Source organism: Schistocerca cancellata, chromosome 4 (assembly GCF_023864275.1).
Source record: "Schistocerca cancellata isolate TAMUIC-IGC-003103 chromosome 4, iqSchCanc2.1, whole genome shotgun sequence".
Taxonomy (NCBI): Eukaryota; Metazoa; Arthropoda; class Insecta; order Orthoptera; family Acrididae; genus Schistocerca; species Schistocerca cancellata.
The window spans coordinates 122,746,090-122,771,221 of NC_064629.1; positions in this window are offsets into that span (position 1 = coordinate 122,746,090).

The following is a 25,132-nucleotide window of genomic DNA, read 5'->3' on the forward strand; positions in this document are numbered from 1 at the left end:
TCGCTAATAGCCGATCAGTTTCGCCGTTTCCGAGATGCTTGATCTGAGGCGCCAGGCCATAACAATCTGACCTTAAAAAAATTCGCTTATGTACTGTCACGTGCCAGTCAATCTCACGGTGGACAGTGGGCATAGTATTTTGGCTTATTAGCGTTTGCTGATAAAGGAACAAATCGTACGATGGTCTTTATAAGATTCTGAAAGACGCACACCAAATAAATTACCACAGGATTCTAGGTTCTATGCTATGATGGGCTCTTATCGTCTATATTTCATGAACTAGGAATATTTTGAAATCTTAACACTTCCTGTCATCTATATGTAACTGTACATGACATTTAATTCTCCAAAGCCTTAAGTAATCGTCTTCTTTATCGACAGTTACGTTTCTAAAATATAAATTGTGCACATGATATAGAGATCTATGAGTCAAATGCTAAGTAGCAACTTAGAAGAGATATGAAGGCTTCATTTCGATTATAAATCTGACCGAGGTAGCCGAATAGCTGAGCGTATGGGCCCACATTCGGGAGAACTGATGTTCAGATCCTATTCTCACTGTTTTCCTAAATTACTGAAGGTGAACACCGGGATGGTTTCTTTGAAAAGGCAAAGATTAACTCTGTCATTTTTTTTGTCCTATCCGAGCTACCGACCTAGAGTTCTTTCCCAGGTGGCCTTGTCGTCGACGAAATATTGTACCTTAATCTTCATTCCTTCCTGGAACTCTAAATTTGGATTTGCACACAAGCAATTACAGTTTCTAACATAACAGTCAGTGATGCAAAACACCTTGTATATTTTCTATGTGTTAAATTTGTTGCGCTTGTGGAATTCTGATGAAGCCGACGTTTCTGTGACATGTTTTGTGTGACTGCAGGTTCTTTTGTTTCTGATCACTTTATTGTTGTATCCCATCACTATTGCTCAAAAATGGTTCAAATGGCTCTAAGCACTATGGGACTTCATATCTGAGGTCATCAGTCCCCTAGACTTAGAACTACTTAAACCTAACTAACCTAAGGACATCACACACATCCATGCCCTAGGCAGAATTCTAACCTGCGACCGTAGCGGTTGCGCGGTTCCAGACTGTAGCGCCTAGAACCGCTCGGCCACACTAGTCGGCTCCCATGATGTCCCAGAAGAAGTGGTCAATATTCAAAGTTATGAGAGGAAAGATCATTTGAAGCAAAAACCTCAGATAAACATGGTTCCAGAAATGAATTATCCGCATTTTGCATTTTAATCTAGTCGCGGCGGGTGTCCACGAGTCATTGTTTCGTATCAGGGAGTCAAGGCGTGGGGCAAAAATCTTGCACACGCATTTCACTTATTTAAAACATCTCTGCAGAATGTTTTGAACACTTGATTTAGATGTGTTCAATGTGTTGCTCCGTTCCGAACTGCCATAGACCAACGTTGACACACTACTTCACACAGCCTGCTCACAAGTGACTGGTCGAGTACACATTGGATATTTCCAGTTGTTAGCTCAATCTGACACCACAGTTACAGCGCAGACGTCGCTTACAAGCCAGGAATAAATCGTTTTGGAGGCACAATGGATTATTCACTCCGCACCTGCCAAGAGAACTCGACGTGCAACGTACCAGAAACCTGATGTTGCGGTTTAGGTACGAAATGAGTGAGAAATTTCATGCTGTTCTCATCGTCATAACTAATCAAGCAGTCACCCTGTGGATTGACGAGGCTCAAGAACATTTCGCCGGATCGAAACTCGGCGAAAACTAGTACATGCACGATAATAAACCTGTTTTCCACCTATTTGTACAATAATTGACTCAAATTCCTTTCCAGTCAACATTCATAACCATGTTATGTTTGGAATGGATTTTGAATAGCCCCCCTCCTGAACACAAATTCTGTACCTTACCACTGTGATAACTCGCACGGTATCAAAAAGTTGATGCAGATGATCTCACTATGCGTTCCCCTATTGCTCATCTTCGAGAAACGATGATGGATTAACGGTAGCTCCATTTTATGCTTTGTAATGTTCCTCTATACAAGAATCCCTCCGTCATTTGCCTGAACGGTTCTTCGACACCGAGCGTGACCCAACGCCTGATATGGTCTTTGAAGTTATCATCACTGCCAACAGCGTGTGTCCACATATACCGCAACTCATTAGCCTGTCTTTCAGGAATTTAGTTGTCAACTTGTGCCCATGTGAATCTCAATACGCCGTGATGACTAGTAAGCAGAGCTGCATGTATGAGGCTGTGGCTTTTGAATCCTCCAGTGAGAACGTTGTAAAGGATGCTCTAGCTGATTACCGTGTGTTATTCAGAACTGATGTGCTCCCCATACTTAAAAGTTATTACAAGATGGTACACCTGCTTACCGCTTCTTATTGTCTAATAGGGAACTGTTATCGATAGGCTGGCCAAAATGGCCGAGCGCTTCTAGGCGCTACAGTCTGGAACCGCGCGACCACTACGACCGCAGGTTCGAATCCTGCCTCGGGCATGGATGTGTGTGATGTCGTTAGGTTACTTAGGTTTAAGTAGTTCTAAGTTCTAGGGGACTGATGACCTCAGAAGTTAAGTCCTATAGTGCTCAGAGCCATTTGAACCTTTTTTTTTTTTTGTTATCTATAGGCAAGAGATGCTACAGGACGATATGACTGTTTACCACATGTTGTTGTCGAGCACTGAATCATTTCCACTATGAAGGATTTTTTACAGAATGAAATGGCTGATTATCACTTATTGTCCACCAATGAATTGTTCCCAAAAGTGAGGAGGTGGTACAGATTGGAATGGATTATTACTACTTGTCGTGAAGCACTCAACTGTATCCCATAGAGAGGAGTTAGCACGAGATAGTATGGCTATTCATCAGTGTTTACTGCGGAGCACTGAATTGTATCCTCTAGCGAGGAGAAGGTAAAATATGATAGGGCTGCTTAACACTTGTTATGGCCGAGCACTGAGTTAATACCCATAGGGAGGATATTGCACAGGATGGTATAGTTTTTAACACTTGATGTCCAGCACTTAATTCTAAGTCACAGAGGGAGTACTGTACAGGATGATATTGGTGTTTGCTATACGTTTCTGTCGACCGCTGAAGAGTTCCCCGTAAAGAGAGGGTAGTAAAAAATGGTATGAATGCTAACCCCTCGTTGTTGCTAAGTGGAATGGCTACTTAACATTTGTTGTTGCCAAGAGCTGAATTGTATCCCACAGTGAGGAGGTGGCACAGAATGGTATGGCTGCTTAACACATGTTTGCATCGAGCACTGAGCTACTGGCTTCTTAATGCTTCTTAATGCTTACTGTAGTGCACATAATTGCACCCCATAGAAAGCAGGTGATATATGATGATATGGGTGCTTAGCACTATTCGTAGTTCGGCACTGAATTTAACCCAAATGAGTGGGTCGTAAAGGAAGACATGGTTGCTTACTACTTGATGCCCAGCTCTGATTTTTCTCTGTAGAGTGGAGATGCCATAGGATAAGATGGCTGCTTACAAGTCGATCTTGTCCAGCACTGTATTGCACGAAACAGGGAGGATATACTATAAATTTCTATCGCTGTCAAACGCTAGTTGACGATCACTGTGTTATCCCACACAGTCGGGATGTGATACAGCATGCAAACCAAGTTCACTACTCCATGTTACAGAGAACTGAATTTTGTACCATAACCAGTAGGCGGTACAGGACGGAACAGCTGCTTAACACTTCTTGGCCAGCACTCAGTTGTACCCGATAGTGAGGAGGTGGCACGGGATGGTATGGTTGCTTAGTACTTGTTGCTGTCAAACAATGTAATGTAACCCATAGCGTGATGTTGCTACAGGATGACATAGATCCTTAACACCTTTCGTCGTAGAACACTGAATTGTAAGCCATAGCAAGCAGGGGACATAGGATGGTTTGGCTGTTTACCATCTTTTGTTGTAGAGCACCGAATTGTAACCCATAGCACAAAAGTGGTACACGGTCGTTTGGCTCCTTAACACTTCTTGTTGCAGAGCACTGAAGAGTACTCCATTGTGAGGGGGTACTTCTTGTTGAGCACTGATTAATAACCCATTTTGAAGTGGCTGTACTATTGTCGAACACTTAGTTCTACCCTATAAAAATGGTTCAAATGGCTCTGAGCACTATGGGACTTAACTGCTGTGGTCATCAGTCCCCTAGAACTTAGAACTACTTAAACCTAACTAACCTAAAGACATCACACACTTCCATGCCCGAGGCAGGATTTGAACCTGCGACCGTAGCGGTCGCGCGGTTCCAGACTGTAGCGCCTAGAACCACTCGGTGACCCCGGTCGGCTGTTCTACCCTAAAATGATTAGGTTTAAAAGTATAGTATTCATGATTACCACATATACTCCAGCACTCAGCTGGAGTGCCAAATGATATTATGGGGGCTTCCCACCCGATTATGTCGAAGACTGAATTGTGCTCCATATCGAGTAGGTGGTTCAGGATGATGTAGCTGCCTAATATTTGCTTTTGTCGAGCACTGGACTGTAACTTATATATAGGAGGTGGTACAGGATGGTGTGGCAGCTGAACACTTGTTGTACATCACTGAACAGTATCCAGTCACAGAGAAGTGGTAGACGATGTTATTCCGCAATAACGCTTGTTATTTTTTAACACTGAATTATAACCAACAGGAAGGAGGTATCACAGAATTGTATGACTGCTTATCACTTGTTGTTGTGGAGCAGCGAGTAGTACAGAATCGTAGGGAGTTGGTTCATGACGTTATGACTACTTCACAGTTTTAGTTGTAGAGAACTGAATGGTGCCTGTTTGTTTTTCAATGGGATGCTTAACGCATTTGTTGAGCACTGAATAGTATCTCATAGTGAGAAACAAGAAAAACAAAAGCGAGGATCTGGTACAGGATGGTATTGGTACTTAACAACTGATTGGTACCCCATCGAGAGAAGGTTCTACAGGATGTTATGGTTGCATAATGTATTTTGTTGTCGAGCACTTAATGGTAATCCATGGTGGGGAGGTTGTCTATGAAAGTATTGTCGCATACCACTCGTTGTTGTAGAACACGGATGTGTACCCTATGACGATTTGGTGGAAAAGGATAGTATTGATGCTTGCCACTTGCTGTCCAGGACTCAGTTTTGCTTCATAACATGGACGTGGCACGGGATCGTATGAATTCTTACCACTCGATTTTGTCGAGCACGGAATTGTGGCCAATACTGGGTACCTGATAGGGGCTGGTATTGCTGCTTCACACTTGTCATTGTCGAGCACAGAAATGTAACCATATTTAGTGAAGAAGTAATTTAGGATAGTATGGCTTGTTGTGACTGAGCACTGAAATTTTACCATTAGCAAAAAAGTGGTGAGAGATTGTACGGCTTCTTAATACTTGTCGCTGTAGGGAAATGATTGGTATCCCATCATGAACAGGTTACACAGGATGTAATGGCTGCTTAACACTTGTTCCTGCCGAGGGCTGGATTGTAACTCGCAATGACGTGGCAGTACAGGTTGGTATCGCTGCCTGACATTTATTCTTGTAGAGAACTGTACTGTAATCCACAGTTAGACAGTTTTACAGGACAGCATAGCTGCTTAACGCTGGTTCCTGTCCAGCACTGAATTGTGACTCGTAGCAAGGAGGTAGTAAAGGGTGGCATCACGGCTTAGCACTTGATGTTATAGAGCACTGAATGCTACATCATTATCTGGTGATTGTACAGGTATATTTGGCAGTTTAACATTTCTTGTTATCAAGTACTGAATAGTAACCCACAGTGCAGAGGCTTTAACTGATAGCTTGTAATTACTGAGCACTGAGTTTTGCCTTGTACTGAGTAGATGATAAATGTTTGTGTTAATGCTTACCACTTGCTTTCCAGCACTCAGTAAACCTTACAACGAGGAGGTGGTGTGGTTACGACTCAATGTGTAGTGAACTGAACTGTAGCCCATATGAGTAGGTTGTACAGAGTGGTATAGCTGCTTAACACTTGACGTCGTCGAAAACTGAATTGTAACTCATAGTGAGGAGGGGTCCAAGGTCGTATGGCTTCTTAACACTTCTTGTTCTCAAAAACTGAATTTTAACCTGTAGGAAGGAGTGGTGCAAGTTGGTACAGCTGCTTAACACTTGCTGATGTAGGGCACTGTACGGTAATCCGTAAGTTCGTACAGCTACCTAACATTTGTTATTGTAGAGCACTGGATGGTACCCAATCGTGAGGAGTTATTATAATATGGTATGGCTGCATAACTCTTGCTGTTGTCAAGCACCGAATCATAATATACAGTAAGGATGTGGTACACAATGGAGTGGCTTCTTAACACTTCTTGTTGTCGAGCAGTTGAGCAGGTGCTTAACACTTGGTGTTGTAGATAACTATGTTGTAGCCCATAGGTTGGAAGTGGTATTGGTTGGTATGGATACTTAACTCTTCTTGTTATAGAGCTTTGAATGGTACCCCTTTGTGAAGAGCGGTTACAGCTTGGTATGGCTGCTTTACATATATTGTCAAGCAATGAACTGTAAAAACATGCAAGTAAGTGCTAAAGATACTTAAAAACTGTTTTTATATAGCACTGATTGGTGCACTATCGAGAGGACGCTGTACAGGATGTTATGGGTGCTTAACTTTTTTGTTGTTGCCGAGCACTGACTAGTAAACCATGATAATAAGCCAACATAGTTATAGTATGGGCGCATACCTGTCGTTGATACCGAGCACTGAGTTGGACTTTTTAACGACTAGGTGACAAAGTGTAATATTGATACTTACCACTTGTTGTCCAGTACTCAGTTCTACTTCATAGCAGGGTCGTTGTACAGGATAGCAGGGTTGCTTGTGAGTCAATGTTGTTGAACACCTAACTGTGGACATTATTGAGTAGGTCGTAGAGGATGGTATAACTGCTTCACACTTTTCGTAATCGAGTACTGTATTTTAATATGTATTGCAGAAGTGATGCAGAGTACTATGGGATCTTAACACGTCTTGATATCGAGCACTGAATGGCACCCCATTATGAGATGGTTGTAGAAGTATTAAAGGCTGATAAACATTTCGCGTCCGCAGCTCGTGGTCGTGCGGTAGCGTTCTCGCTTCCCGCGCCCGGGTTCCCGGGTTCGATTCCCGGCGGGGTCAGGGATTTTCTCTGCCTCGTGATGACTGGGTGTTGTGTGATGTCCTTTGGTAAGTTAGGTTTAAGTAGTTCTAAGTTCTAGGGGACTGATGACCATAGATATTAAGTCCCATAGTGCTCAGAGCCATTTGAACCATTTGAACCAAACATTTCACGTTGTCTATCAGTGAGTAGTAGACTCAGGTGACAAAAGTTATGGGATACCTCCTAATATCGCGTCGGACATCCATTTTCCCAGCTTAATGCTCCAGCTTATTGCTCAACAACTCTTTGGAAGTTTGCTGCAGCTGTGTTGCATCTATAGCAGTACGTAACTACGAAATTGTTGTCATTATAGGATCTTGCACACCAACTGGATTCTCAGTTATGTACCATAAATCTTCGATTGGATTCATGTTGGGATGATCAAATCATTTGCTCGAATTCTTCAGAATGTTCTTCAAACCAAACGCGAGAATCTGTGGCCCAGTGACATACTGCACCGTCATCCGTAAGAATTCCATCGTTGTTTGGGAACATGAAGTCCATGAATGGCTGAAAATGGTCTCGAGGTAGTCGATCATAACCATTTCCAACCAATGATCTGTTCAGTCCATTCTATGTACACACAGGACACACCATTATGTAGCCACCACCAGCTTACATGGTGCCTTGTTAACGGTTTCATGGGGTCTGCTTCACACTCGAATCCTATCATCAGCCCTTACCAACTGAAATCGGGACTCATTTGACCAGAGCACGGTTTTTCAGTCGTCTAGAGTCCAGCCGATATGGTCACGATCCCAAGAGAGGGGCTGCGTGCGATGTCGTGCTGTTAGCAAAGGCACTCGCGTCGGTCGTCTGCTGCCATAACCCATTAACACCAAATTTCGCCGTATTATCCAAAGAGGTACTTTCGACGTACATTCCACATTGATTTCTACGGTAATTTCCAGCAATGTCGCTTATGTGATAGAACTGACAACTCTGCCCAAACGCCACTATTGTCAGTCGGTAACTAAAGGCCTTCGGTCACTGTGCTGTCTGTGGTGAGAGGTAATGTCTGAAATTTGATATTCTTGGCATTCTCTTGACGCATTGTTGCACACTCTGGACACTTTGGATCTCGGAACACTGAATTCCCTTAAGATTTCCGGAATGGAATGTCCTATGCGTCTCTCTCCACCTACTGATCCACATTCATGGTCTACTAAATCCCGTCATGCGGCCATTATCACGTCGCAAACCAGTTCACATGAAACACCTGTGTACAAATGACAGTTCCGCCAATGTACTGCCTTTTACATGTTGTGTACGCGATGATACTGACATCTGTATATGTACATATCGCTATCCCATGACTTTTGTCACCTCAGTGTAACCCATTGAGACTCATAGTGGGAAAGATACACAGTATGGTACGGCTACTTAACACATCTTTTTGTTGAGCACTGTATTGTAGCCCACATGAAGAACATAGTAAAGGCTAGTATGTTTGCTTACCAGCTGATGTTGTCAATAACTCGAGTGTAACCATTATCTAGAATGCTGGAAGGAATAGTGTAGTTGCTTAACACTCGTAATAGTCGAAAACTGACTTATAACGAGGAAGTGATAAAGGACGCTATGGTTGTGTAACTCTTGTTTTCGTCATGACCTATTTTGTAGCCTGCAGTGGTATGGCTGCTTAACACTTTGTGTTGTAGAGCACTGTTTTGTAACTCATAGGCTGAAAGAATCACTAGTTGGTACAGCTGCTTAACACTTGATGTTACAGAGTACCTCATTGCAACCCATAGATAGGAAGTGGTACTATTTGGTATCGCTGCTTAAATTTTTTTGTATGGCGAACACTGCATAGTATCCCACAAGTATCAAGTGGACTAGGTTTATATGCCTACTAAATACTTTTTTTTGTACAGCATTGAATGGTGCCCAATTGCAAGGAGGTTGTAGAGGATGTTATCACTCTTTAATACCTGGTGCTGTCGAGCACTGAAAATTAATGCAAAATAAAAAGGTGGTAACTGAAGGTACAGCAAATGGTACAGCAACGTTACATGTGCTGTAGTACACTGAACGCTACCCCATGGTGAGTAGGGTGTACAGATTGTTATGACCGGAAACTGATGTTGCACACCAGAAAGTGTCCCACAGCGAGGTTGTTGTAAATGATAGTATGTATGCCTCCACTCATTTTAGTCAACCACTGAGCTATACTCTATGACGAATAGGTGGTATATTTTGCTATTAATCCATACCATCTGTTTTCCAGCACTCAGTTGTCCTTCGTAGTGGAATCTGGTGGCACGAAATTTTAATACACAGCATGGAGGTGATACACAATGTTCTTGCTTAGTACGTGTCCTTGTTGTGTAGAGCACTTTATTGTAACCTATATGACGGAACGGTTACTGGTAGTGAGTGCTATTTAGTAACTGTTGTTGTAGACCATTGACTCATACATCATCCCAAGGTGGTGGTACAAAATGGTACGGTTACCTGACACTTGTTGTTGTGGAGCACTGAGTGGTATGACACAGTGAGGAGGTGGTACAGGATGTTACGGCTATGTAACACCTGGTGCTGCCGAGCACTGTACTTTAATCGTTGGTGGAGAGGTGGTACAGGATGGTATGGCTGCTTCTCACTTGCTGTTGTAGAGCACTGATTTGTACCCCATTGTGAAGAGGTGGTACAAGACATTATTACTGCTTAGCACGTACCGGAATGTCTGTGTTTCACTTATGGTTCCGAGAACTGCATGCTAACTAACAAACCGATAACAAGGAGGTTTCACATGATAGTATATGTGGAAGCCATTCTTTTTTGTAGAGCACTGAGTCGTATCTACAAACAGTAATTTGTAAATGATAATGTCGATTTTTACCACTTCCAGGCCAGCCCTTAGACGTACCTAATAGTGAGGAGGTGTTATAGACTAGTGTGACTTCATGCCACTAAAAGTTGTCGAGTACGGAATTTTAATCCATATTGAGTAGGTAGTGGTGGACAGTATAGCTGCTTATCACTTCTTGTTGACGCTCACTGAAGTGTAAATGTAGCTTGGAAGTCTCACAGGTTGGCAAGCCTACTTAACTCTTGGTGTTGTAGAGCACTGTTATGTAAGTCATATGCTGCAAGTGATACTGGTTGGTATGGCTATTGAACACTTTTAGTTGTGGACCAAAGCAAGGTGGTTGTATGGGATGGACTTACTGCTTAACACTTGCTGTTGTAGAGCACTGAAAAGCACCCTATCAAGAAGAGATGTTACGACTGCTTAACACTTGCTGCTGTCAAGCTCTAGACTGTAGCCCATACCAAGGAGGTGGTGCAGATTGGTATCACTGCATAACGCTTGTTTCTGTTGAGCACAGTATGCTAAGCAATAGTGAGGATGTGGTATAGGGTAGTATCACTCTCTAACATTTACTGTCATTGAACACTGCGTAGAGTATTGAGGTGGTACAAGATGGCGTCGTGACGTGAAACTTAATGCTGTACAGCATTGCATTGTAAGCGATGATATAGATGCTTAAAACTTTAAGTTGTTAGGCACTGACTTGTAAGCTGTACTGAGGAATTATTATTTGCTGTTACAGATACACAACACATTGTGTTGTAGAGCACTGTGCTGTAACCCCCAGATAGGAAATGGTTCTGATAGACTTGACTGTTTAACAGTAATTGTTTTAGAGTATGGATTGATACCCCATCGAAGGACGTGGTACAGTTGCGTAACACTCGTTGTTATACAGCTCTGAATGGTACCCCATCGTGAGGGGACTGTACAGGTTGCTATAGCTACTTAACAGTTAGAGCTGTCGAGCACTGGATTGTAAGCCAAATTGAGGAGGTGGTAGAGGACGGTATGAATACGACACACCTGTTGTTGTAGAGCAATGAATGGTAAGCCAACATTGGGAAGTTATACATTATGTTATACCTCCTGATCATTTTTTTTTTTTTTTTTTTTTTTTGAGCGCTACTGATAACCCATAGCGAGGAGGTGGTACAGGATGGTACGGCTATATTACACTTGTTGATGTAGAGCACTGAACGGTATCCCATCCTCAGCATGTTGTATGGGATGTTATAGCAACTTAACATTTCTTGAAACTTCCTGGCAGATTAAAACTGTGTGCCCGACCGAGACTCGAACTCGGGACCTTTGCCTTTCGCGGGCAAGTGCTCTACCATCTGAGCTACCGAAGCACGATTCACGCCCGGTACTCACAGCCTTACTTCTGCCAGTACCTCGTCTCCTACCTTCCAAACCTTACAGAAGCTCTCCTGCGAACCTTACAGAACTAGCACTCCTGAAAGAAAGGATATTGCGGAGACATGGCTTAACCACAGCCGGGGGGATGTTTCCAGAATGAGATTTTCACTCTGCAGCGGAGTGTACGCTGATATGAAACTTCCTGGCAGATTAAAACTGTGTGCCCGACCGAGACTCGAACTCGGGACCTTTGTAAAGGAAAGGAAGTTTCATATCAGCGCACACTCCGCTACAGAGAGAAAATCTCATGCTGGAAACATCCCCCAGGCCGGTGTTAAGCCATGTCTCCGCAATATCCTTTCTTTCAGGAGTTCTAGTTCTGTAAGGTTCGCAGGAGAGCTTCTGTAAGGTTTGGAAGGTAGGAGACGAGGTACTGGCAGAAGTAAAGCTGTGAGTAGCGGGCGTGAATCGTGCTTCGGTAGCTCAGATGGTAGAGCACTTGCCCGCAAAAGGCAAAGGTCCCGAGTTCGAGTCTCGGTCGGGCACACAGTTTTAATCTGCCAGGAAGTTTCATATCAGCGCACACTCCGCTGCAGAGTGAAAATCTCATTCTGTTAACATTTCTTGATTTTGAGTACTGAATAATAACCCACAGCGAGGAGGTTTTATATGGTAGTATGTGTGCATACCACACGTTTTCGTAGAGCACAGTGTTGTACAATATAAACTTTAGTTGCTGATGGATGGGACCGAACCTTAGCATGTGTTGTCAAGCAATCAGTTGTACTTCATGGGGAGGATGTAGTACAGGATAGTATGGGCTGTATAGGTAGTGGGAAAAGTTCACAGGCTGGTACTGCTGCTTAATACTTGCTGCTGTTGAACACTGTATTGTAACCCATAGCAATGAGGTGGTAATGGAGAGTTGGGTCGCTTACCACTTGATGTTGTCAATAACTTAATATAACCGTTATCCACCAGGTTGGAAAGATTAGTTTGGTTACTTAACGCTCGCAGTAGTTGAAATCTGGCCTATAACAATTAAGTGATACACAACGTTGTGGTTGTGTAACTCTTGTTTCCGTCATGACCTATTTTGTAACCTGCAGTGTTATGGCTGCTTAACACTTTTTGTTTTAGAGCACTGTTTTGTTACTCTTAGGCTTGAAGTGTAACTAGTTGGTATGGCTGCTTAACACTTGATTTTTCAGAGCTCTTCATTGTAACCCATAGGTTGTAAGTGGCACTGTTTGGTATGGCTGCTTAAATTTTTTATATGGCGAACACTGTATTGTATCCCATGGGTACCAAGTGGTATAGGTTGGTATGCCTACTAAATATTATTTTGTACAGCATTGAATGGTACCCAGTTGCAAGGAGATTGTACAGGATGTAATGGCTGCCTAACACTCGGTGCTGTGGAGCACTGAAAATTAATGCATAATGAGAAGGTGTTAATTGATAGTACAGCAGCATTAGATGTGCTGTAGTAGACTGGACGCTAACCATTTGTGAGTAAGTTCTACAGACTGTTATTAGCGCAAACTGTTTGATATTGAACACCAAAAAGTGTCCCATAGCGTGGATGTTGTACACGATAGTGTGGGTGCCTCCACTCATTGCAGTAAACCACTGAGTTATACGCTATGATGAATAGGTGGTATATTTTGCTATTAATCCATACCAGCTGTTTTCCAGGCCTTCGTCGTCCTTCGTATTGACGAGGTGGTACATTACTGTGTGGGTGCCTACCACTTGGTGATGATGAGCACAGATTTGTACCCCATATCGAGTAGGTCGTTCAGGAACGCAGAGCTGCTTAATGCTTGCTGTTGTCAAACACTGAATTGCAACCCATTGGTACCAAGTGGTACAAAATATTATGGTTGTTGTAGTCCATTGAACGCTACGCAATCACAAGGAAACGTTAGAGAATTTTCTTCACAGTTAACGCTTTTCTTTGTTAAACACCGAATTTTAATGCACAGTATTGAAGTGATACACGATGTTATTGCTGCTTAACAGTTTTATTTATAGAGAACTAAACGGCATCCAATCAAAATGACTAAACAGGGGGCTTAAAAATTTCCTTGACCACTGAAATCTGTCTCTTTGAGAGGAGCTGGTTCGGGATGGTGTGGTTAATAAACACTTGTTGTTGTCAAGCACTGAATTTTGGCTGAAGTAAGGAAGTGGTATAGGTTAGTGCGTCTGCTTAAAACTTTGTATTGTAAAGCACTGTATTGTGACCCATATATTGGAAGTGTTACTGGTAGATAATGCTATTTAACTGTATTGTTGTTGTAGACAATTGACTGATACACCATCTTAATGTGATGGTAGAAAAAGATATGGCTACTTAACACTTGTTGTTGAGCACTGAACGGTATAGCATCGTGACGAAATGGTACAGGACGTTACAGTTGTGTAACACTTTGTGCTGTCGAGCACTGCATTTTAATCACTGGTGGAGAGCTGGTACAGGATGGTATGGCTGCTTCTCACTTGCTGTTGCAGAGCACTGAATTGTACCCCATTGTGAAGAGGTGGTACAGTACGTTATCACTGCTGAGCACTTGGTGGAATGCCTGTGTTTCACTTTTTGTTGCCTAGCACTGAATGGTAACAAATAAACCGATAACAAGGAAGTTTTACATTATAGTATATGTGCACGCCACTCGTTTTTGTCAAGCACTGAGTCGCACTCTACAAAAAGTAGTTAGTAAAGGATAGTGTTGTTGTTTCCACTTCTAGGCCAGCCCTTAGATTTACTTAATAGCGAGGAGTTGGTATAGGATGGTGTGGCCTCGTGCCACTAGATGTTGTCGACCACTGAATTGCAGACCATATCAAGTAAGTAGTGCTGGATGGTATGCCAGCTTATCACTTGTTGTTGGTGACCTCTGAATTTTTGCGTCCAGTGAGGGAACAGTTCAGGTTGGTATTGCTGCTCAACACTTGGTGCTGTAGAGCACTGAATAGTAACTCATAGTGAGAAGGTGGTATAGGTATGAATAACTCCGTTACACATTTGTACAGCACTGAACGGTACCGCATTGTGAGGAACATATGCAGTTTATTTTGGCTGCTTAGCATTTCTTATTGTGGAGCAAATAATAGTAACCCATAGCAAGGACGATGTACATGATAATACGGGTGCATACCACTGATCAAGTACTGAGTTGTATCCTATATTGAGTTGGAGGTAAAGAGAGTATGTTAATATTTACAACACGTTTACCAGCACTCAGTTGTACTTTACAACGAACAGGCGGTACATGATAGAATGGTCACTTACTACTCGATGATGACAAGCACTGAATTGTAAACCATTCGAGTAGATGTTTCACAATGATATAGCTGCTTAACATTTATTCTTGTCAGGCACTGACCTGTAACCCATTGGTACGAGGTGGTAGGAGATGGTACAGCAGCTCAACACTAGGCACAGGGCTTCCAATGGTGCGAAAATGCAAGAAATTGATAGAGAATTTAATTCCTGCATAACACTATTGTTGAGTATAAATAGTATCTTCATGATGATACATGTGATACATGATGGGATGGGTGTTGCACACCTCTTGTTGCTGAGCAATGAACTGTAGCCTACAGTGAGGAAATGGTACTGGTTGGTACAACAAGATAGCACTTGTCGCAGAGCACTGCACTGTAACCCACAGGTAGTAAGTGGAACCTGCTCGTATGGTTACTTAATACTTGCTGTTGTAGAGAACTGATTGTTAGCCCATCGCAAGGAGGTGGTACAGGATAGTATGGATGCTTAACAAATCTTGTTGTAGAGTACTGATCGGTACCCCATTATGAGGAAGTGTTAAGGGCTTTTGTAGCTGCTGCGCCCTTGCTACTGTCGGATACTGAATTGTTACTCATAGCGATGATGTTGTACACAACTGTATCACTGGTTTACGCTACTTGTTCAACATTGTACTCTAACCCATAGTGAAGATGTGGTACTTGATGATATGGATGTCATTTAATGTCGTCAAGAAGTTAACTGTACCCCATAGCTACTAGGTCGTTCAGAATAGAATAGATTTTTTTCTTCGAAAACTGATTGTAAACCATAATGAGGGGGTGGTACATGATGCTCTTTGTTGTCAAGTCGTTAATTGTAATCTGTAGTACGGAAGTGACACAGGTTGGTAAGCCTGCTTAACTCATGGTGTTGTAAAGCACTGTTTTGTAAGTCATATGGCGCAAGTGGTTCTGGTTGATATGGCTATTGAACACTTGTAGTTGTAGACGGGTGAGTGATACCCCAAAGCAAGGTGGCTGTATGGGATGGACTTACTGCTTAACACATGCTATTGTAGAGTGCTGAACGGTACCCTACCAGGAGGAGATGTTACGGCTTCTTAACACCTGCTTCTGTCAAGCTCTAGACTGTAACCCATACCAAGCAAGTGGTGCAGATTGGTATCACTGCATAACGCTTGTTTCTCTCGAGCACTATATTCCAAACAATAGTGAGGATGTGGTATAGGATAGTATCGCTCCCTAACATTTATTGTCGTTGAACACTGTATTGTAGTCACAGTTAGGAGATGATACAGAATTGAATGGCTGCTTAACATTTGCCACAGTCCACCATTGAATTGTTGCCCATATTGAGGAAATGGTATGGGTTAGTACATCTGCTAAACATTTGTTGTTGTAGAGAACTGCATTGTAAGCAATAGTTTGGAGTTGATACTGATTGGTATGCCTAGATAAAACTAACGCTTTTTGGAGAATTGAATGGTACCCCATCACTAAGAGGGGAGGGGGAGGCACAAGTTTGTATCGTGACTTAAAACTTAATGCCGTAGAGCAGTGCGTTGTAACCTGTAGTAAGTAGATGGTGAAGAATGGTATGGATGCTTAAAACTTGTTAGCTGCTAAATTGTAAGCTGTATTGAGGAAGTAGTACTTGTTGATACAGACATGTAACACATTGTGTTATAGAGCAATGTGCTCCAGTTCATACGTAAGATATGGTATTGGTTGATATAGCTGTTTAATAGTAATTGTTTTAGGACCTTGAGTAATACCCCATCGACAGAAGTGGTACTGTATTACGGCTGCATAACACTTATTGCTGTACAGTTCTGAATGGCTGAATGGTACCGCATCGTGAGGAGGCAGTGCAGGTTGTTATAGCTACTTGACAGTTGGTGCTGTCGCGCACTGAATTGCAACCTACAGAGAGGAGGTGGTAGAGCACGGTATGAATGAGTCGCACTTTTTGTTGCAGAGCACTGAATGGTACACCAACATGGGGAAATTGTGCAGGATGTTATGCCTGCTTTACATTTTTTTTTAGTACTAAATAGTAACCCATGGTGAGGAGTTCTCATATGACAGTATGTGCGCATACCACTCGTTCTTGTAGAGCACTGAGTTCTACACCATGAAGAGTAGTTGTTGAGGGATGGTACTGTTAGCTCATGTTGTCCAGCAATCAGTTGTACCTTTTAGCGAGGATGTGTTACAGGGTAGTATGGGCTGTATAGGTAGTGGGAAAAGTTCACAGACTGGTACGTCTGCTTAATACTTGCTGTTGTTGAGTACTGTATTGTAACCCATAACCATAAGGTGGTAAAGGATAGTTGGGTCGCTTACCACTTGATGTTGTCAATAATTGATGTGTAACCATTATCTAGCAGGCTGGAAGGAATAGTGTAGTTGCTTAACGCTCGTAGAAGTCGAAAACTGACTTAAAAGAGGAAGTGGTACAGGACTCTATTGTTTGCATAACTCTTGTTTTTGCCATGCCATGGTTTGTAGCCTGCAGTAGTATGGCTGCCTAACACTTTGTTTTGTAGAGCACTGTGTTGTAGCTCACACATTGGAAGTATAACCAGTTGGTACACCTGCTTAACAATTGATGTTACAGAGCACTTTATTGTAACCCATAGGTTGTTAGTGGCACTGTTTGGCATGGATGCTTAAATTTTGTTTTTGAAGAACACTGTATGGTATCCCACAGGTATCAAGTGGTTTAGGTTGGTATGCCTACTAAACACTCTTTATTTAATACAGCATTGATTGGTACCCAATTGCGAAGAGATTGTACAGGATTTAATGGATGCCTAATACTTGGTGCTGTCAAGTTCTGTAAATTAATGCATAATCAGAAGGTGGTAATTGATGGTACAGAGGTGTTACATGCGCTGGAGTACACTGAAATCTACCGCATAACAGATTGTTATCAGTAAAGACTGTTTGATGTTGATCACAAAAGAGTGATAGTGAGGTTGTTGTACATGATAATATGGGTGCCTCCTCACATTGTAGTCAAGCACTGAGTGTACTCTATGACAAACAAGTGGTACAGTTTGCTATTGGTCCTTACCAGTTGTTTTCCAGCACTTAGTTGTCCTTTGTATTGAGGAGGTGGTACAATACAGTGTGGGTGCTTACCACTCAATGATGACGAGCACAGATTTGTACCCCATAACGAGTAGGTTTTTCTGGAAGGCATAGCTGCTTAACACTTGCTGTGGTTGAACACTGAACTGCAGTCCATGGGTATGAAGTGGTACAAAATGGAATTGATGTTGTAGTCCATTGAATGCTACGCAGTCATATGGAAATGGTGAAGGATATTCTTCTCAGTTAACAGTTGTCATTGTTAAGCACAGATTTTTAACACACAGCATGGAGGTGGTACACGATGTTATTGCTACTTAACAGTTTTATTTATAGAGAACTGAATGCCATCCCATGGAGATGACTTTCAACAGGATGCTTAACAATTTTCTTGAGCCCTGAACTGCATCTCATAGTGACGAGCTGATTCAGGACAGTACAGATCCTCAACATTTGTTGTTGTTAAGCACTGGACAGTAACCCATAGTAAGAAAGATGCATCAGTTGTAACGGTAGCTTAACCATTGTTGTTGTACAACACTGTCTTCTAACTCATATGTTAGAAGCAATACTGTATGCTATGGCTATTTAACACTATTTGTTGTAGAGCATTGAACGATACCCCACCATGGGGAGGTGGTTCATTATGTTACCGCTACTTAACTCATGTTGCTGTCGAGAACTTAATTGTGACAGTAGTGAGGAAGTGGTACAGGTTAGTAAACCTCCTTAACACTTGTGTCGTAGAGCACTGTCTTGTAACCCATATGTTGGAAGTGTTACTGGTAGGTAATGTTATTTAACAATTGTTGTTGTAGACCATTAACTGATACATCGTTCCAAAGAGGTGGTACAGAATGGTATGGTGGTTTAACACTTGTTACTGTACACTCATACTGAGGAAATGGTATGTGTTGCTATGGCTGCTCAACACTTGTTGCTGTAGAAAACCATATTGTAACCCATAGTTTGGAAGTGGTACATGTTAGTGTGGCTGCTTAATTTTTTTTTTGTGGAGCTCTGTATTTTAACTCGTAGCTAAAAGGTTATACATGCTGTTATCTTTACTTACCATTTTTTGTAGTAGAGCACTGCACGATACTGCATCAAATAGTGGTGGATGGTATGACTGCTTAGCAGTTATTTCTGGCTGTCTTCCTCCCTCCCACAGACGCCTTGTATAGTTCCCAGTTCGTTTTTTTTTTTTGAGCATTCACATTCGAAACATTTTTTGTCTCTTCTAATAAAGAACTGATAAAGCCAACCGCACTCGACATGTATGTGAAGTGCTAAGTCTCTATGACATGCATCAGTTGAACTGTTAAATTTCATATGTCATATTACACACACACTTTGCCTCCTTTACTAATGAACTGCTAAGTCCATCAACAGCTGAAAATTCTAAGTTTCTCTTTTGCAAAGCGAAAACAACAGAAAACGTGTGAACTGTAAAGTCTCTCTCACACATTGCAGCAGCTGAAATTTCATCTCATGTAAAAGCTGCAAAGTCCTGCCAACACAACAACTTGGGTTGCATGTGTACTCCTATGCGTTTGCACATATTATGCAGTGGCTGTATAAGACTAGCAGTTTTGAGTGTTCTCTACATTTAGCAACATAACATTTATGTGTACTGGTACAATTGGTGATGCGTAGCATTTTGCTATAACTTTACTGTGAAATATAGTATTTTTGGCAAACACTCTTTCTCGTACTCTGACATTGCAACAGTTGAACTGTTAACTTCCATTTCACGCAAAAATGTTCTAAGTGTCTTTGACATGGCAACAACTGGACTGTAAAGTCTCTCGGCTATTGTAAATGTAGTAGCAAAACAGCATGACTTCGCACGGATAGCAGTAAGTATCTACAGTCAGACGACTTCAAAGGCGTAGTGGATTTTCTTTGGGGGCCACGAATAAAACTATAAATTATTCTGAAAACAACTTTAAGTAAGTGAATATCATCACTTTCAAATAACTTACGCAATGTAAGCAGCACACGGTAAAGTTGTCTGGAGGGATGAATATTGTGTTTTCCATATATAATTGGCCTTTGGAGTGACATTTCATATCAATGATGGGAGCACATCCTCATGAAAGCAATATGCTTACAACCTTGGCTGAGGTGGCACAAACAAAAGAAAAAAATTTAGATGTTTAGCTCCTGTTCTAGGCGCTTCAGTCTGGAACCGCTCGACCGCTTCGGTCGCAGGATCGAATCCTGCCTCGGGCGTGGATGTGTGTGATGTCCTTAGGTTAGTTAGATTTAAGTAGTTCTAAGTTCTAGGGGACTGATGACCTCAGATGCTAAGTCCCAAATTGCTGAGAGCCATTTGAACCATTTTTTAGCTCCTGCTGAAACATTTCCCTTGTGAAGCTTAGTACACACTGTGATGCATTGTTGAGACTCAGTGGCGCAATTATTTGTCGTGGTGCTTTATGGGAGACTTCTTTCCGGTGCCACGAAAAGAATATGGCCCACACCTATGTTTCATTCAAGGAAAGCAGAAAGCTGAAAGCTGAGTCATCTCCTGCGCTCCTGGAATAACGTACAGCCTGTAAACGAAGCAAAGTTGCAGAAGTACTTTTTCTAAAGCGTTTTACTCGAAGCATAAAAAGTAAAACGCCACATATTTTGGATTTGCATGTTTTTCGCTATGAAAATGTTCTCAAACGAATGCAGTGAATCTGTTGGTTAAGGATATTTCATTATTTTAAACTGCAAGTCTCACATCATATGATGAGGTGGTTATCTTTTCGTTAATGGTCATATTTACTAGAATATTGGAAGTTGAGTAACTCACTGCCTGTTGTTCGATGGATTTGCAGTGAATTAATTGTGCGATTGCGATTGCTAATGTGAGGGAAGCAGAAACTGGTTGTCTGAAACTGTCGTCGTATTTCGAAATGCGTCGCCAGTGGATATTCGTTTACCAGTCTCCTGCATAATTTCAAAGTGTCCAAACAAATATTATCTTTCGCCCCACGACGCAGAGAATCTTGTTCCCTACTATGTTGGACTCAAGAAAAGCAGAAAAACTGTAAGTTGAGTGATACGTTGCGCTGCTGTACAACTTCCTTTGTGCAAAACGAAGCAAAGCTGCATCCCATGCTACATTTTGCTTTGGATACAAAAAACTTAAAATGAAGGTTTTCGATTCGCACGTTACTTTCTCTTTGCATTATTCCGAAACTACTGCAATCAACTGCCGGTCACTTAGGTGATTTGCAACCCCCTAAATAATTATCCAACTGAGGAACGGGAAGCTGCAGTGAAAGGTGGAGTCCGAATCACTTTTCGTTTCTGGTGAATGTGCACACGACTGAGCGATGAATGCTAGGTTAAAACGCAGAGTTAAAAAAGCGATCCAGAGGGGATTCCAGCCTAAAATTTTCAGTTTCTAGCCAGACACTTTACCGACTCGTTTTTAAAAATATTTACCAGATGCGGACAACTGCCTAGAAACCACACTACGTCTGGCCCCACACCGCCGGCTGGATTAGATCAGGGGCCGATACGCCTCTCGAAAGCCGGAAGCGACGTGTTAACGGGCATTTTCTTATCCTTAGAATTTTCTACTCAAAAATGAATAAAACGAGACAAAAGTTAATCCCAAAGGGCAGCGCCACTTTCACACTTACCAAAAAATCAAAGTTTTTCCCCTTTTCAGTCATTGCCTCAAACTACACTACTGGCCATTAAAATTGCTACACCAAGAAGAAATGCAGATGATAAACAGGTATTCATTGGACAAGTATATTATACTAGAACTGACATGTGATTACATCTTAACGCAATTTGGGTGCATAGATCCTGAGAAATCAGTTCCCAGAACAACCACCTCTGGCCGTAATAACGGCCTTGATACGCCTAGGCATTCAGTCAAACAGAGATTGGATGGCGTGTACAGGTACAGCTGCCCACGCAGCTTCAACACGATACCACAGTTCATCAAGAGTAGTGACTGGCGTATTGTGATGACCCAGTTCCTCGGCTACCATTGACCAGACATTTTCAGTTGGTGAGAGATCTGGAGAATGTGCTGGCCAGGGCAGCAGTCGAACATTTTCTGTACCCAGAAAGGCCCGTACAGGATCTGCAACATGCGGTCGTGCATAATCCTTCTGAAATTTAGGGTTTTTCAGGGATCGAATGAAGGGTAGAGCCACGGGTCGTAACATCTGAAATGTAACGTCCACTGTTCAAATTGACGTCACTGCGAACAAGAGGTGACCGAGACGTGTAACCAATGGCACCCCATACCATCATGCCGGGTGATACGCCACGCCAGTGTTGCGATGACGAATACACGCTTCCAATGTGCATTCACCACGATGTCGCCAAACACGGATGCGACCATCGTGATGCTGTAAACAGAACCTGAATTCATCCGAAAAAATGACGATTTGCCATTCGTGCACCCAGGTTCGTCGTTGAGTACACCATCGCAGGCGCTCCCGTCTGTGATTCAGCGTCGAGGGTAACCGCAGCCATGGTCTCTGAGCTGATAGTCCATGCTGCTGAAAACGTCGTCGAACTGTTTGTGCAGATGGTCGTTGTCTTGCAAACGTCCCGATCTGTTGAGTCAGGGATCGAGACGTGGCTGCACGATCCGTTCGTTACAGCCATGCGGATAAGATGCCTGTCATATCGACTGCTAGTGATACCGTTGGGATCCAGCACGTCGTTACGTATTACCCTCCTGAACCCACCGATTCCATATTCTGCTAACAGTCATTGGACCTCGACCAACGCGAGCAGCAGTGTCACGATACGATAAACCACAATCGCGATAGGCTACAATCCGACATTTACCAAAGTCGGAAACGTGATGGTACGCATTTCTCCTCCTTACACGAGGCATCACAACGTTTCACCAGGCAACGCCGGTCAACTGCTGTTTGTGTATGAGAAATATGTTAGAAACTTTCCTCATGTCAGCACGTTGTAGGTATCGCCGCCGGCGCCAACCTTGTGTGAATGCTCTGAAAAGCTAATCATATGCATATCACAGCATCTTCTTCCTATTGCTTAAATTTCGCGTCTGTAGCAGGTCATCTTCCTGGTGTAGCAATTTTAATGGCCAGTAGTGTACCTTTTCCATTAATTAAAAAAAGACTACACGACCACAAAAGTGTAATAAACTGTGTAACGATATGCCTGAAAGCGGACGATGACACAAGGACCGGCTGACTCAACCGATAACTTGACGACGAAATACAAGGTTCAACACATTAGCGAATAAGTCGCGATATCGTGGTAGGCGCAGGCACTTCCAATACACAGTGGCCCAATATTGGTGGAAGGCAAGTTTGACCGTATCGCCCGCTCCATCTACAATGTAATGAATATGGTGACGCAACAGCCGAGCAGTTCTATTTGAATTTGCTATCGGAAAGTAGGAGAAGTCTGGACACAATACCATATCAGACGAAAAAGCAGTCTCAGCTGACAGAACTAGAAACGTAGATTTTTTTTTAAAGCCATCGTTAGTTCGCTTCGTGACCGTGAAAAGTACATCTATATGGTGTCGTGTCTATAGCGGGACAGCGACTGCAATGATCCGTGACACTAAGTCCAATACAAATAGTTGATCATTGGTGAATAACAGGTTGTGTACCACTTGATACTACGAGGTAGAACAGGAAGACTAAGATAACACCACACCCGCTTTCAAGAAGTTTGCTGCGATACTCGTTCAACAGACACCGTACAGTCAATACCTTCCACACGCATCATCAAAAATGTGGTTGTCAGATGCTGCCTCTGTAGACTATCAAGTAACTGACAGCAGTGTAAAATTCACTGACATGTTTTAACTGAAAATTCAATCGACCAACATCTACCGGCGGATCAAGACTGTCCGGCCGCAGACAGTAAAATAACAGGGACTTGAATGTGTGGATTGCGTGAGAGATATGCTGATGATGATGTTTGTTTTGTGGGGCGCTCAACTGCGCGGTTATCAGCGCCCGTACAAATTCCCAACCTTTGCTCAGTCCAATCTCGCCACTTTCATGAATGAAGATGAAATGATGAGAACAGCACAAACACCCACTCATCTCGAGGCCGGTGAAAATCCCTGCCCCCGCCGGGCGTGAGAGATAGTCAGCATGGTCCGCCGAATAAGTAACATAGGCTCTTCCCTTTGAATATCGGAAAGTCCCAAGCCCCGAGAGCACGCGCACGCGCAACCACCTCGTATCGTAATGGAAATATGTGACGCTTCCATGAAAACGGCTAGCCATCATTGCGGGAAGGGGAAAGATCTGAACGATGTAATATGTTTTGCACAAGAAGTAGGTTTCCAGGATCTAAGCTTTCTGAAGCAGGTTAACGAAAGACTTTCATGTTCCAGGATTGCACCCTTTATATTCCTGTAACTGACTTCCAATTAATTGTAGCCGTTTGGAGTGGAGAACGATCAATTGTGACTCCCAGAGATACACTCCTGGAAATTGAAATAAGAACACCGTGAATTCATTGTCCCAGGAAGGGGAAACTTTATTGACACATTCCTGGGGTCAGATTCATCACATGATCACACTGACAGAACCACAGGCACATAGACACAGGCAACAGAGCATGCACAATGTCTACACTAGTACAGTGTATATCCACCTTTCGCAGCAATGCAGGCTGCTATTCTCCCATGGAGACGATCGTAGAGATGCTGGATGTAGTCCTGTGGAACGGCTTGCCATGCCATTTCCACCTGGCGCCTCAGTTGGACCAGCGTTCGTGCTGGACGTGCAGACCGCGTGAGACGACGCTTCATCCAGTCCCAAACATGCTCAATGGGGGACAGATCCGGAGATCTTGCTGGCCAGGGTAGTTGACTTACACTTTCTAGAGCACGTTGGGTGGCACGGGATACATGCGGACGTGCATTGTCCTGTTGGAACAGCAAGTTCCCTTGCCGGTCTAGGAATGGTAGAACGATGGGTTCGATGATGGTTTGGATGTACCGTGCACTATTCAGTGTCCCCTCGACGATCACCAGTGGTGTACGGCCAGTGTAGGAGATCGCTCCCCACACCATGATGCCGGGTGTTGGCCCTGTGTGCCTCGGTCGTATGCAGTCCTGATTGTGGCGCTCACCTGCACGGCGCCAAACACGCATACGACCATCATTGGCACCAAGGCAGAAGCGACTCTCATCGCTGAAGACGACACGTCTCCATTCGTCTCTCCATTCACGCCTGTCGCGACACCACTGGAGGCGGGCTGCACGATGTTGGGGCGTGAGCGGAAGACGGCCTAACGGTGTGCGGGACTGTAGCCCAGCTTCATGGAGACGGTTGCGAATGGTCCTCGCCGATACCCCAGGAGCAACAGTGTCCCTAATTTGCTGGGAAGTGGCGGTGCGGTCCCCTACGGCACTGCCTAGGATCCTACGGTCTTGGCGTG